Below are 16,337 nucleotides of genomic sequence, written 5' to 3'. Positions count from 1 at the left end.
TTCAGCGATTCTATAGAGCTGTCACTTTCGTACCCCTTGGACTGCAGCTTGGATCATTCTCATCAGAAGGTAAACAAACGGTTTTCGTAACAACATAACGTTATCGTTATCGAAAAAATATGCTTTTTCAACTAATTTATGTATTAAACAGCTTGGAGAATGATTATTAGCTACTTTTAAGACTTTTAAGAATGAAAAATTGAACCCTGCGGCACAGTATGCAAACAAAACAAATGACAGCTCTACAGTATACCGAACATGTCTACATCTACTTCCGAACAATTCTATATCTCGATGAAAGAGTCTATTATATGCCTGAACGAATCAACAACTCGCTGAACATGTCTATATAATCCTCGAAAACCCTGTAACTCGCAAAACGCAAACAAATCTAACTAATACTGCAGTTGCTTTAGCCACTTTGGATTGACGGCATCGATGGAAATATCGTTTGATGTGTTGTATGATAATATGGCTTAAAATCATATTCAATTATAAAAATTTAAAATTTGGAATGAATAAAAACATCGAAATTTATATTGGAAAATTTCTTGTCAAAATACTGATATTGTAACTGCTGCACAGGAAAACAATCTAAGGCCATATTTATCAACAAGAAGATTAGATCATTACCTTAACATATTCCACAAGTGGCTGCTACACTGTTTTTATTTTTAAGCTTAACTCTGTAATTAGATATTCTAGATTTACGGTATCCGAATTTACTGTATACAGATTTACATCTTCCGAACCGAATATGAAGAAATCGAATAGTTCTGATTTCATTAAAAAATATCTTACCAACTGACACCAAAAAATAAAATTCAACTGATTTTAATGTTAAAACTTTTTAAATATTCTACAAACATAATTGTTATGATAGGCGATGCCGCCAGAAACCGCACAGCTGACGAGACAACTGAAATAAATGTCTTCTCTTGAGACCGCTTACTATGTTCACTTAGCCATTGCAGCCACCTGTTCCAAGACTGTCCCCGCAGCATAGTTGATATGGCTGTGTTGGCTGCTTCGAGATTTTCTCGTGTAACCTGTTCAAAACAGCGCCCGATTGAGTATAGATCGATTGAGCTCATTGGCATCCCGTTCACCTCGAGCGGGAGATGCAGTAGTTCTTGGAAAGGAAGTCACCGGCGGGAGCCCCATTGTGTGACAAGTAAGTACCGTTGGCGAGGGGACTATCTAAGAGTGTGTGGATGTGACATCCGCATGGGAAGTAGTTACTATTTACATGCAGTGCATCGATGCCTTCAAGCACGATCGAGCCACTTTCGGGAGTTTCTAGCAGATGGTTACCCTGAATCCGAAGCACCCTAATTCTATTGGCCGCAGTAATGTTGAGCCCTGGATGGCGTCAATTTTGTTGTTGAGTATGTTTGCAGCTCGACCTGCACGAGACCCTCAAAGGCCCCAGCTCGTATGATACCTAGATCAGATTCTTGCAGAGAGAGCAGTTTGACGTGCGTCAGACCCCGGAATGTGTACGGCTCCAGGGAGGCGAGATCCATGAAAGAAAGCTTCAGATAGCCAACCGTTTCGAGACCATAGAAAGCGTCCGGCTCGATCGCACGTATACCCGACGGTAGGATGAGTCGATCGACGTTGCTAAGGCTGGAGAATGCGTTCGTCTCGATTGTTACGGTTGGGTTGTCGGCGAGATGTATCTGTCGAATGTTGACGGCCCCAGCAAATGCGTACCCTTCGATGCGTAGGATTTTGTTGTGCGACAGCTGTATTTGCGAGACGTTCTGTAGCCCGGCAAAAGCAAATGATGCAACTGTTGCCAGAGGGTGTGTTGAATCGAGAGATCTCGCAGCCGCGGTAAACCACGGAAAGCAAATGGTTTAATAGTAGTGATGTTATTGCCGTCGAGTGACAGCTTTCGTAACGCTCTCAATCCTCCGAAAGCATCACTTTTGATGATTGGGAAGTAGTTTTTGGTGAGTGACAGTTGCTCTACCTTTACGGGGATGGCCTTCAATGGTATCTCACGCAGCGAGCCAGTGTTGCACATGACCTATAGAATCCGTTGGATAGGTATTGAAAAATTATTAACATAAATTGATAAAATGGAGTAAAATAATATTCAATGCATAATCATTCACACAAGAAAACGGATAAAATCGTATTATGAACCTTTCTTAAATGCTCACGTATGGTCTATCAAACAACTATCATTCTCCAAAATGGAATAAAAACAGCTTTTAATATAATATTTCCCTTCTCGACCACTTAGAAGCCTTATAAATCGATTACTAAATTGGTCTGAGACTCGTACAACCAACGTTACATCAAACTTTATTTCGCTAGTTCAATCTCTAGAAATGTATCCTGTCTCGCCAAAATTTCCAGTTTTGCTCGAATGTAGCTCGAACACTCGCAAATTGGCTATCTAACGTACGCTATGGAAGACCATAAACGTTTCTCATTCGGTGATAATACAGTTTCAGCATAGGGTCCTCTTTTGAACTTGCAACACTTGTTCTTTTGAGGCGTTGAGCTTCTAGGAAAGGTGAGGAAACTTTAATTTAGCTGTTTTTTTTATGGGAAACAAGTTGAAAAAGAAGGTTCTACTACAGAGCAATTTAAAGAAATGATATGTTGCACAATCCTATCAGTATCTGGTTGTACTTGAAAGTATTTGAAGTTGATGTTTGCTTTCACTTATAAACAAATCGTTAGTGGTAGCTGAATAATGAATAAGTTTTACCCAAATCAGAGAGCCGTTGTAATGTTCATTCTTTGTTAAACTTCGATATGCACTGATAGCTCCAAGCTATACCCGTATAGCCTATTTTTAAAGTTGGAGTTAATTTGGCGCTAAATTGCACTAAATCAATGTTGCCGGTTCAAGAATATTTCAGTTTTCCGTATGAATCGTTTTAGTTAGCAAAACTATGCTAAGATTAACGTCTTGTTTCTTTATGATGTTAGGATTGGCGTTTACGACCATAAAAAGTTAAGAAAATATTAAGTAGGAAGCGTTTGAGTAAGTTGATGATACGATGTAAAGGACTTGCAAGAAGATAACAGCACTCAATATAAACTCAGATTTGCTGATTTCCCGATATCTTCTGTGATATTGATTAGCTTTTAGGTGATTTCTATTCCACCCTTTAAAAAACTTTTCCGTTTCTTTTAAATAGAATTTGACGAATGCTTTCCATGTCTTTTGTCACAGGCACTCTTGTCAAACAGTCAACATTTTCAGGTTGTTGATCATTCTGAATCCTAAGCGTCTATGATATTTTCTAAACATGACATAGTGTAAAGTTTTTCAAGAAATATTTCATTTTTAAATTTTGTTTTAGATATTGTGGTTCATTTGCATTTCGTTAGAATACAGTTAAAATACTAATCAATTCAAATTTTACCTGTGTTTGTGATAGACAGATACACTCCAGAGGACAGCCGTGGACCAAGAGATTGTTATAGTAGCAAATTTGCCATAGTATTATTAGAAATACTATCACACGCCAGGTTGAATTCATCTCCTTCGACACCTTTAGAATTTTTGCCGTTGCAGGTTGGTTGATGGGATAGTATCGGTTCAGTTTGAATTCTTTTTTACTAATCCGCTACATGTTCAATACTACGATACAGCAAGAGTCATATCTTATGTCTCTTCATGATTGCTCTACAGTAATCCATTGATATTGATTGATGAAACTGTTCTTCACAACAACATAAATGTCTGCAATTAAACATTAATATCAAATTAGACGTTAGACAAAATACAGGTAAACGAGTATATTATACATGAAAAAAACATTATTCAAAATAAGTGTCATTGGTTATGGCTTGTGGCTCCTTCACTTACAAGGAACTCAATTAGTATAACAGATTACGGTATGTTTTTAAGAAAATCTGCACCTATTATTTAATACTTTTGATTTAATATTTGTGTAGCTTAATACAAAAATAAAAAAATTACCATATTTTCTTTTGCTGCATAAAGATACAATAATTTTTCTGCCTCTTTCACTGAATGTGGGTCGTGTTAAGTTACATGTTTATTTATTCTGCCAGAGATTTATCCCTTTCGAACTATAAACGATGGCACTTAATTGCTCTCCAAATGTTAGCAAAGGAAAATGCTGTATACATCAAAGGGCAGCAATGAATGTTTCCGTTAAAACCCCAAACATGCATGACCATCAATATATCTACAACTAGCTGATTTACCCGTTTTCACACGGGATAAAATTGATGTCTCGTTTTAAATAAAAATACAAGAATATGCAATCCGAAGAGTACAAAAACAACGATTACAATGATTATTATGATTTTATCCCAAAGCTTCGATTCTTCTTATCTGTCGTAATAACAGTAGGTAATTAAAATCTTCTATGGCAATCATTCATTTGGATACTACTGAGTTTTTGGTTTACCACGGAGTTTTACTGGACCCATATACCATATATAAGTACTCCCTGATACATGCTGACCCAGTAATCCTGGTTTTACCCAACATAGTATTAGTTGACGATTAAGTATTATAAGTTGTGAATACAGGTATCTGAGTACACATTTCTTTTCTGAGTACACATCCCATTCTTTTATGTGTTTTATCATTGACGTTTAATAAACAAATAATATGGTACAGAACATTATAACTTCTATTAAGCTCTAAAACAAAGTTTGTGCCGTGGAGAACCGTTATTATAGGTACCTTTTATTCAGCTTTTCGTTTATCATACCATTGAAAAGTGACAGTTCAATACAAAGTGCATTGAACACATTGAGTGCTGAAGAGGATATTTGAAAATAGGTTGTAAGAGCATATTGTCTTAACAAACTCGTTCTGAATCGTACAACATTTCAAATATTCTCTTGGCAAAGCATGAAGTTAATAAAAACTGGCTACACTTTACCAAAATATTATACGATTTCAAAAACAGGAATTTGTTATTAATATATAATTCGACTCATTATCCGTGTTTTTCGAGTATCCACGCTAGGTTGGGTCCCGAATAGTCCGAAGAAACGGTGCTCCACTGTATATATATATAGATTTAAAACTGCTAGTCATTTAATAGCCCCGCTGCCATGATTACTAACGGCCTTTTTGTGGATTTTGTAAGGAAAAATATATTATTTTATGTCTTTATCAAGCTACAATTTGCGCTGTTAGAACTGTTTGCGAAGTGCTCTAATTCTAACTGCTAAAACTATGGCCGTAAAAACTGCTTACCCTCACAACCTGCTTTCATGCGAGGTCACTGGCGCTATAACGCTATCGCGATTGCTAGGCCTAATGCGAGCTCACGAACTGCTCGAATTTGTTTTGCAAGTTTTCAACGCCAGTGTAAACCGCGCTTCTCACCGACTGTCAAAGTGATGTATACAACAACAACAATCTTGTCCTTTGTATGGAAGTTAGAAAATTGTAATTAAATCAAGTTTAGTGTAATATCTGAACATGTAGTAGGTCTTAAAACCTATTCTCATATCACCATAAGGTGTGTGTAAAGTTTCGTTGAAAATGATCCAGCCGTTTCGGAGGTTGCACGCAACAAACACCGTGACACGAGATTTTTATATTTATAGAGATAGAGATAGAGATAGATGGTAAACGATCGCAGTTTTTTGTAGTTGTTTTGTAAATATGTTTGACAAAATATGTCTACGCTTAACCTTCTTTTCTGGTTAATTGTAAACTGTTTATATTCATATTAACGTTGTCCTTAGGCTTGCTTTCATAACTGTTGATAATTTTGAGATTCTGTTTGTTTGAAATTTTAGATTAAACCCATATTTTAGATTTTAAACAATAACATTTAATAATTAAATTGCAATAATAAAATATATCAAAAATAACCAAAACCTAAAATAAATAAAAATAGATAAATGTAATTTCGCAGCAAACCCCGTCTATTAGGATATTAGTCTCCGAGCTAGGACCCTCGGTAATGTGCCCTCGGTAATGTAATGTGCCCAGCGATGACTTTTTAATGGTTAATATAAATAGTTCATTGATTTGACTGATTTAATTAAATTATTTAGTTCACTTAACTTAGTTAATGATATTTAGTTAGCATTTTCTCATCAAAACGTCAAAATTGCACTCAACGACGTTATTTGTAAAGCAATGCGGCCCGTGAAGTGAAAAGTTTGGAGACCCCTAATAAAAGGGTCTTTAGGTATGCTAGGCTACTGAAGTTACGGGAACACGCGTTTGCTAACACTGCTTTTAGACGAACAACTTTTGTAAACTTCTTAGCTTTAGAACAAAACACGAAAGTGTCGCGCACACGAAAGTGTCTTTCGGAGCAGCAGCTTAAGACAGGCACAGTACACGCCGACTTAAGCACAATAATAACGCACCAACTGGTTCTTGGCAAATAATCGATTCATTAGTTTATTCAATTGATTTTATACTCTAAAATGCTGACCGTCGTCGATCAGCATATTTTTCTTAGTCTATTCTTCTTAGCCTATTTTCTATTTAATCGTTAAACCAGCGCGCATCGCTGGCGCGTTGCATAACGTAGCTAGTCAGCATTTATTGACCTAGCAACGCTTTGCTTTTTAAGCCTAAATTGTCGTCAGCGACATCCCTCCCCCCGTAAGTCCTCGTAGGGGAGTTACAATTCTAGGTTTAAAGTGGGTGGCCTGCATGGAGGAGGACCAATATTTTGTTTTAGATATTTCTTGATTAACATCGCGGAAACCAAGATGACCGTAATAGAAACACTTAGTATGGTTATTGAGAAAAAGTACATAGTTACTAGTTACCGATTCTACTTCGTTAGACTTATCTTCTTTTGATATGCTTAAATTTAACATGGGTTTAAAATATGCTCTGACTTGCTCAGATTTATTAGCATCGTCGGTTGTATTTCGAACTTGCTCGTCAAAATGCTACAGTCTAGTGACAAGGTTATGATTCCGATTGAGCAGCTTGGGGTAGTGAGTGTTTTGTTACATTTTAGTAATATCTTATCAGGGTTGGTAGAGAAGAACAGAATACTGTTTGGATTTGTAAGTTGTATAAATTCAGTGACTTCTGGCCCTATTTCCTTTGAACTACATCTGGTACCACTTTCTGTGTGTAGTAATGCTGATGCTATGCAGTCTGGTTCTCGTTGTATTATTTTCTCAGAAGATATGTAGTGCGATTCGTTCAGTTTAAAAATTTCCTTCGGGTATAAGTAACTAGTTTCGTTGATGGCTATTATTTTTTCATGTATGTCTAAAATCGTATGATTGGCAAAGTTTGGAATGGCTATGACTTTAAACATCTCGTAATTTTCTATCGATACAATTATGTTTTTGATAGAAAAGACTATTTCACCCTCTTCTATTCTCCTATTGGTTATTTCCGAGTATTCTAAAACGTTATAATGACTTGCCATCTTTCTTCGTATAGTTTGTTTTAACATCTCTTCGTCCTCTAAATATAATTTGGTTGAATCTATTTCGTGATACTTATTTATCATGTCTTGTACTAGAGCGGTTGTAAGCATGATCGTTTCTTGTATATACTTTGTTAGAACTTCATTTTTGTTATGCTTAAATTCCTTGCTGAGAACATCTATACCATCATAGAGTTTGTCTATTCGGTGACGTAAATTTTCTGTTAACTCATTGTGTTTTTATTTGTTTGGGTCAAACGTTCGGACACATGTGTAATTTTTGTATCCTCTGCTGCTCTGAAGGCTGCTAATTGCTCGTCTATGTCGTCTCCCCCGAACATGAAATCTTTTAGTATACCAAATATTCCCCGGGAGCGTTTTGTCCTTTTGTGACTTATTCCTTGGATTAGTTGAATTGCATGGTTGCATTCGTGCTGAAGTGTAACTTTTAGATCCGAGAGTTCAGAGTCCGTACTATTAACGGAGTTCAATACTATGGTTAAGTGTTTTTTCAACGTTTGTAACGTATCCGTATCATTTTCCGGACGTGTCCCCGTATGGAATGTCGTTTCCCATGCTCCTTTTTTAATAGGAGTGTCCCAATATGATCAAAATATATTCCTGGTTCAGGGATAGGTACGATCGATAAGCATTCGACTCTAAACAGTGCGGCTATGTATATTGTTATTTTAAGGATGAGCTCCATGATACGGGCCTAATTTTGAGCTTTTTCCTTTTTGGTATTTGACTTGCTAGTTCTTCTGCTTTAGCTTTTATAACGTTAAGATTTGTTTCTTTCCTTTTTCCCCAATTTGAAAATGTTTGATCTCGTTTTACCTCGAGTACTGCTAGTTTTACAGTTGGCCTGTTAACTAAATTATACCTACTTTGATTCGTGCTGAACGAGTCTGTCCGTCTACGCCAGTTACCAGCTCGCAGATTCGGCCTTTAAACCATTTTCCTTTCCTTTGTTCATCGGGAAACGTGACAATATCGCCTATTTGTAATGGTTTTGGTCGGTTGAGTCCACTTCTCTCGTTTAGAAAGCTTTGGGAGATACTCAGCTATCCACCGTCGCCAATATTGTTGTGTGATTGCCTGGGCCCTTTTCCAATCGGACCGTACCAATTCTGTTTTGGTGATATCTGAGATATTCGGCTCTGCCTCGCCGGAACAACCTAGCAAGAAATGAGCTGGAGTTAGGGGCTCGTCATCTTCTCGTTCTAGTGTTAAGTGAGTCAATGGTCGATTATTTGTTAGGAACTCTATCTCAGTTAGTATTGATCTGAGAACGTGTTCTTTATAACTCTCAGCCATGGGAAGCAGACTCTTGATTTCTCCAACCATTCGCTCCCACGCACCTCCAAAATGAGGGGCGCCTGGTGGGTTAAAGATCCATTCTATGCCTTCTGAGGCACATCGATATCTTATTTGTTTCATCTCATTGTCGGCTCCGACAAAGTTGGTCCCATTATCGCTGTATAGGAAAGATACCTTTCCTCTTCTGTATTGCAAATTTTTTAAGCAAACAATAAAGGTGCTTGCCGTTAGATCAATGGCTATTTCTATATGGATTGCTCTTGTGGTTAAACACGTAAATATAACACCCCACCTTTTTTCTGACCGTCTGCCTATCGTAACGAATAGGGGGCCGAAGTAATCTACTCCACAATGCGTAAATGGTTTTTTAAACACTGCTGTTCTACATGTTGGCAGTGGTGCCATTATTGGTGGGATTGGTTTAGCTCGTGCGTTTTTGCAGTATTGACATTTGTTTATTACGTGCTTAAGACTGCTTCTGAGATCTATCACCCAGAATTTTGACGAACTGCAACCATCACTGATTCGCTCTTCTGGTGGTAGTACCTCTCATGATAATGTTGTAGGATAAGGTTGTAATGTGATGCCCTTTTGGTAGGACAATAGGGCTACGTGCGTTAAATTGAAGAAATTTAACGTGTTCAAGTCTTCCTCTAGAACGCATGATCCCATCTTGGTCCAACATAGGGCACAGGCACCTAACTTTACTGCTGCCATTAATCGGGTTCTTCAATGAGAGTTGTATCATCTCCGTTTGAAAGCTTTCCCATTGAGCCTTTTTTATTAAGTGGCGCTCAGCTAAGTCAAGGGTAGCTTTATCGATTGCTGTCGAAAATGACAGGGATTTAGCCTTACTTTTTAACCAATCCAAGTACTTTAGTGCGTACGCTACCGATCGTTTTAGACGGTGCCAGTTGGAACACCATTCGACGGAAATGGCGTCATAATCTATTCTTTCCACTGTTCTCGAAGTGTTTACCCTTTTCCGGTCTTCAAATGTGTCCGGAATGTCTGGTGTTAGTGTTTTTATTTCTAAATTTTTGAGAAAGTCGGGACCATTTAACCATATTGACTTTTTCTTACAAGTTTTTGTAGCTTCGTCAGCAGGGTTTTCTGCAGATGCTACCCAGTTCCACTGCTTCGGAGAGTTGAACTCCAAAATTTCTCCGATTCTCAGGGCTACGAACTGATTATATGTTCTAGGCTCTGAGTTAAGCCAAGCTAGAACTGTTTTTGAATCGGTCCAAAAGAATTCTGTTTGAACCTTTAACCGCAATTCCCTCTTGATTGATTCGTTTAGGCGAGTGCCTAGCACTGCCCCTTGCAATTCAAGCCTAGGGATCGACAGTGGTTTGGTAGGAGCGACTCTTGATTTTGCGGCCACGATACTTATGTCGATGCCTAAGTCGTGGACTGTCCTAAGATACGTAACCGCGGCAAAGGCTTTTTCTGACGCGTCTACGAAAGTATGGAGCTCCCTGATCTTTACGTTATTCCAATCGAAAAACATCTAGGTATAGATATGTTGATCGAGTTTTCGATTCGGTTTATCCAGTTTTCCCATTTTTCCTTTATGGACTGTGTGATTTCGTCATCCCAGTCTAGTTTAGTTTTCCAAAGATCTTGCATCAAAATTTTACCTTCAACAGTAATGTTGGCAAGATGACCTAGAGGATCGTAGATTTTCATTATATATGAGAACATCTGACGTTTCGTTAATTTTTTAATATCTGCCTTTTTAAACTTGTAGGCAAAGACGTCAGACTCTTTGTCCCAAATCAATCCCAACACTTTATCGAAGTTTTGATTTTTCTCCTCTATGCCAAGTACACTTTTCTCAGATAACCTGTTGGTTGGAATGCTTTTCTCTACTTCTTTTGAGTTGGAAAAGAAGTTTCTCATAAAGAATTTAGCATCATCATGTATTTTACACACCTCCGAGATAGTATTCACGGCTGTATCAATATCTGGATAACTATCTAGGTAGTCATCTACGTAGTGATTTTCAATAATCGCTTTTACTGCCTGGGGATAAATATTTTTGTAACGCAGTGCGTTCTCGTTCTTCACAAACTGAGCACAAGTTGGTGAACAAGTTGCCCCAAATGTCATCACTTGCATAACGTAAACTTGAGGAACGTCAGAAGGCGATTCTCGAAATAGAAATCTTTGAGCGTCTTGATCTTCCCGTCTCACCTTTACCTGGTGATACATTTCCTTGATATCTCCTGAACAGCCTATTTTGTGTTCCCTGAAACGGACTAGCACTCCGAACAGGGACGCAGTAAGATCTGGGCCGGAAAGAAGTTGAGAATTAAGGGATATATTTTGATTTTTTGCAGCCGCGTCGAATACTAAACGTGGTTTGGGAATGGGTTTATTATGGTTTATCACGGAAAAGTGGGGAATATAGTTTATTTTCCCGTTCAATTGCAGCAGTTCCATTGGTGTCGCCTTACGTGCATATCCCTTTTCAATGTATGCGTTTATTTCTTTATGATACCATGATTTTAAGTTTGGATCCCTTTCCATTGCCTTCTCTTGACTTTTTAAGCGCGTAAGCGCTTGTCCGTAACTATCTGGCAATTTAGGATTGTCGGTTTTCCATACTAAACCAATTTCGTATCCGTCGCCAGTATTTTTAAGCGTTTCTTTCATAATCTTTAACGCTCTTTTGTCTTCTTCAGAGGCACGGGTTGGAGTAGGTTTAACTCCAATTCCTCTGTAGAAAAGAAACCACGCAAGATTTGCATCATGTTCTTGTTTTCTTCTTCGTACGTCTCTGTCATCACAAATGAGTTCTCTGTGACATTTGGCGTATTCGTTCCCCCAAAAATGACCCAACCAAGCCTCGTTTCATGGGCAATTGGTTCGTTTGGTCTACCTTCTCGATATTTTGCACCATGGCAAAGATACGAATGTGGAAGGCCTAGTAGCACGGTAGGCCTCGCATCTGCATAGCTAGAGATACTAATGCCTTTCAAATGTTTAAATTTTCTTTGCAAAAACGGAGCATCTATGCTTTGAACGGGAAGGTTAAGTTCCCTTACACTTCTGAGACCTTTAACTTGGAATTTTCTTTTGTTAGCTCCCTCTACTGTTATGGGAACTATCCTACTTTCTGTCTCTTTTTGAATGCTTCCGTCCGTCCAGGAGAGAGTTAGCGGTCTTTTTGGTCCGTGAACGTTTAGTTCTTTTCGGACACTTTCCAAAATGAGGCTAGTTGAAGAGCCAGGATCCATGAATGCATAAGTTTCGAATTTTCTTTCATTGTGGTGCAAAGTGATGGGCACGATCTGATAGAACAGATTATTCTTTTCCTGATGGCAATTTATTTTGTTTGTAGGTTGCCCTTCTACCAGATTTCTTTTATGAAACATACTATGATGCCTTTTGCCGCAACCGTATACATTACATTGTGGTGGTAGGCGACAGTTTTGGGCGTTATGGTTGCTGTACTTGCAGCAATTGGTGCAAATTCTATGCCGAATGAAAAGAGATAATTTTTCATCGGGCGTCTTACCGTTCAATTGTCGGCAACGAGTGGTTTCATGAAGAAATCCACAAATTAGACATATCGTTTCCTTTTCTGGCCCTTTATGACGATGCTGCATGTTTTGACGGTTCGACCTTTCTTGTTTGGTTACTCCTTCGTTCGCGGCCAGTATAATGGCCAGTTCTTCAGAGGGTTTCAGCCATTCTGCTAGGTCTTCTAGCGTAAGATTCTTATTATCTTGTTTCCTACTTATTGTGTGTTTCAACCATTCGTTCCGAAGTTCGGTTGAAAACCTTGATGTCAAATCGTTTAGCAGCCTCTGATCATTCAAAAAAACCTTCTTGTTTCAACAACACCATGTTATCAATGAGATTGCGCAAAGCGTTGGAAAATTCTAAAAATGCTGAGGGATTATCTGTCGTTATGTGCTTTACTGCTAGTAATTCTAACAGTAAAGACTTGTAAATGCTTTCAGCATTTCCAAACATTTTGTCGAGCCTGTTTAATACAAGCGGAACGTTTTCTGGGTTAAGCATTAACCCGCTAACCGCACGAAGTGCTTCGCCTTTCAGATGCCTTTGCAGCCTATTCATGTTTTCTAAATTTGAAAACTTACAGGCTCGGGAAGTTTCTTCGTAGGCTTGTTTAAATTGAGGCCAGCATTTATAGCTTCCATCGAAATCTGGAAGCTTTGAAAGTGTTACTTTCGAGTCCTTAGAACACAACGATTGAACCATTTTGTCTAAACTCTGAGTTAACAGTTTTACGTCTAAACTTGTCATTGGTTTTTCATTGACCTCTTCTGATTTTTTGTTTTGTATCTCTTCTTGTAGCCGTTTTAGCTCTTCTTCTATTCTTACTTTTTCTTTTTCTTTTTCTTCTTCATTTGTCATTTTTTCTTTCAGCAGTTTTTGCGTTTGCATTAGTGCTGACCTATATTCCTGCCGTTCAACTTCCCTATCTTTACACTTTTTGCATAAAAAATCTTTAACAGGTGATTTTATATCTAAGCATGACAAATGAAACCACCTGTCGCAATCAATACAAGTTATCAGTTTCCCTATCTCATCTGGGTTCGTGCATAATTTGCAGTGCCCATTCGGATTCTTTTTAAAATCATATTCCATCTTGAACTCACCCTGGTTCAGATCCGCTTCAGCAGAGTCAACTCCTATTCGGCTGGTCAGGGACGGCTGGATCGGGAGTGATGTCTTCACTGCTGCTTGTTGGTCTTCTCAGGATCAAATACGACGTCTTCTGTATTACGTGCCGGTTGCCCTCAAACCGAGAACGATGGTTGACTCAACCGGAACGATGTTTTCTTAGCGGTGGGTCGGCGGTCATACACACGACGGTCATACACACGATGGATACACTCGTCACAATTAATTTCATCAATTTGCTCTTCCTACGTTGCACTGCGTCGGATGCCTTATGCAATATTTAGCTCGCGGCACACGTGTTTCGTTATGCAGACTTTTATAATCACGTTTCGTCGGAGTTAACGTCCGATACTTGCGACGCACGCGTTTTACGATAACTGTTTTTTTTTTTTTCAACTGGCGCTAAACTGACGGTGTCATGTTGTGTTGCGAGAACGGATGCACCTTTCGAAGCTCGCGGCGTACACGTATTGGTCACCTTTTCACTAGTTCAGCATTTGCCTCATACGTTGGCAGTATCGAGTTCACTTTCGATTGCGTCACTTCACTAGCGGTAATGACCGCGTTCTATTCACTGTTGTGTCGTTGCACTTACAGTTATTTTGCACTCACTCACCGCCGAGGCGCTTCTCGGGTTTTGCTTCGTCGGCAACTGGTGCGTGGCCCTTCTTCCTGGGCTGGCTGTCGTATATCGGCTACGCCGGATCGTCGTCCGTCGCCGTTGTTTCACTATCACAACCCTGCTTGGGTTGCTGTGGGGTCTATTCACGCCTCTACGGGCTTGTTACTACTTCGGGTTTTTATTTCCCGATTTATTTGACTACTTGCCGAACCGTTGGTTGATGCGTCCTCTCTGGAGCCACCATTTGTCGCGCACACGAAAGTGTCTTTCGGAGCAGCAGCTTAAGACAGGCACAGTACACGCCGACTTAAGCACAATAATAACGCACCAACTGGTTCTTGGCAAATAATCGATTCATTAGTTTATTCAATTGATTTTATACTCTAAAAATGCTGACCGTCGTCGATCAGCATATTTTTCTTAGTCTATTCTTCTTAGCCTATTTTCTATTTAATCGTTAAACCAGCGCGCATCGCTGGCGCGTTGCATAACGTAGCTAGTCAGCATTTATTGACCTAGCAACGCTTTGCTTTTTAAGCCTAAATTGTCGTCAGCGACAATGGACAACCGTGATTGCCGCGGGTTTGAGAAATTTTCACAGAATCGCAGCGCTCGCGTTTTGCGAAGAAACAATCGAAGTTAGCCATACTTCGTGCTAAAACGAAGACGGTGGAAGATGGAAAGTGTCGCCAAAAATTGCCGCGGAAAATTTTTTGGGTCGCCTAGAAGCATTGTCAGCTACGGAAGTCGCGTCTTATTGAGCTTACAAAATAGTGCCCAAATGCGGTGTGTGAAGGTAATATCAATCAAGTAACATAGATTCTTCATGACATTTTCTCGTCAACTCACGGTTCAGGCCCGGGTCTTTGAAAATGTTGCGGGAACATTTGTTGCAAAATCGTATCGACGAACTGTCAAACTCATTTTACGGGAACATTTTTTTAGCAAGAGAAACAAATCGTTTTATTTCATGTTTATTTATTGCAGGAACATTTCCGAAGTTGTTTGTAAACCATGGGATGGGAAATAATTTCAACTTAATTGTGAAGTATTTTATTGTGGAAATATGTGCACAATTTTTGAAATAATAAAAAAATGCAGAAATGTTGCCATTGAACAAATGTTAGTCATAGGAACATGTTCAGAGACCCGGGCCTTAGAGTATAATAACATTATTCTTCCTATTAAATATTTATTCCTGAGCCGCTGATCGTAGAGTGCCATTAATGTTGTTCAATTGACCCTAAAATGTTATTCTGTTCTCTACCTATCTCTCTTGTAGGCCTACTCACGATAGAGCACGTCGATGTGAAATGGCCCGATCAACAATCATTCTTCAGGATGCTCGGTCCCTGGCTGCAGCCTCCCATTCATGTAGACACCTGATTTCCGACAGGTCTTGCTTCAACTGATCCAGCCATAGAGTTTGCTGTGCTCCCCTTCCCCATGCCTCAGACCCCAGTGAGATTCGAACGATTCCGACGTCAAGTTTGATACTCTCACCTTGCACTACACCGTTCATGGTGGCCTCTAACAGCCGGATCAACTTCCCAGGGAAGTGGTACCGCTGCATGATGCTCCATAGCTTCTTCCGGTCTATGGTGTCGTAGGCCGCAGCAATGTTGTCGCTGTTGTTACTGCTGTGTTGTTGCTGTGGCGGTTGCCTTGTTCTGCCACTTGCGCCAGTCTCTCCTATATCTGATCCATTCAGGTGTCCTTCGTAGTAGCACTTTCACCTTTCGATCACCTCCTGCTCGTCCGTCAGGAGATTTATATATATTTAACATATACATATAACATGTCCATATATACTTATAGATATATATATATATATATATATATATATATATATATATATATATATATATATATATATATATATATATATATATATATATATATATATATATATATATATATATATATATATATATATATATATATATATATATACCCGAATTCGATACAATAACGTGTCAGGATGCTTTATCGCATCTACTGAACATTCGGGTCGATCCAAATTCGCTGGGCCCACGGGTCGAACTAAACCCACCTTGACCTCGATCCGGTCTCGCTGTTTCATTTTTTTTCATTTGAAAATAAATATAATTTCACGCAAGGTCTAAGGAGACCTTATGAAAGTATAACCACGGCTGACATATTGAAAACACAAAACAACTATAATGTCATTAAAAATGGATTCCATTGACTAAGGATCAGAAGGACATTCCTGATCACACGTTCATACCATTTCTATGTGGTTAGGATAGGTTTAAACAGCAAATAGCTTGAGCAGGCTCTTGTGCAGACTAACAATTTTTAATTTAAATGAGAAAATTCACTGTACAGTCGGAATCATA

General features: G+C 38.9%; 1 pseudogene; it reads right to left on the bottom strand.

Annotated features, from left to right (window-relative positions):
- Positions 1-811: 811 nt before the first annotated feature.
- Positions 812-16,337, bottom strand: part of LOC121590596 — a 34,828-nt pseudogene continuing 19,302 nt past the window's right edge.

The sequence above is a fragment of the Anopheles merus genome, chromosome 2R, assembly GCF_017562075.2.
Source record: "Anopheles merus strain MAF chromosome 2R, AmerM5.1, whole genome shotgun sequence".
NCBI lineage: Eukaryota > Metazoa > Arthropoda > Insecta > Diptera > Culicidae > Anopheles > Anopheles merus.
This window is presented reverse-complemented; position numbering and strand designations above follow the sequence as displayed.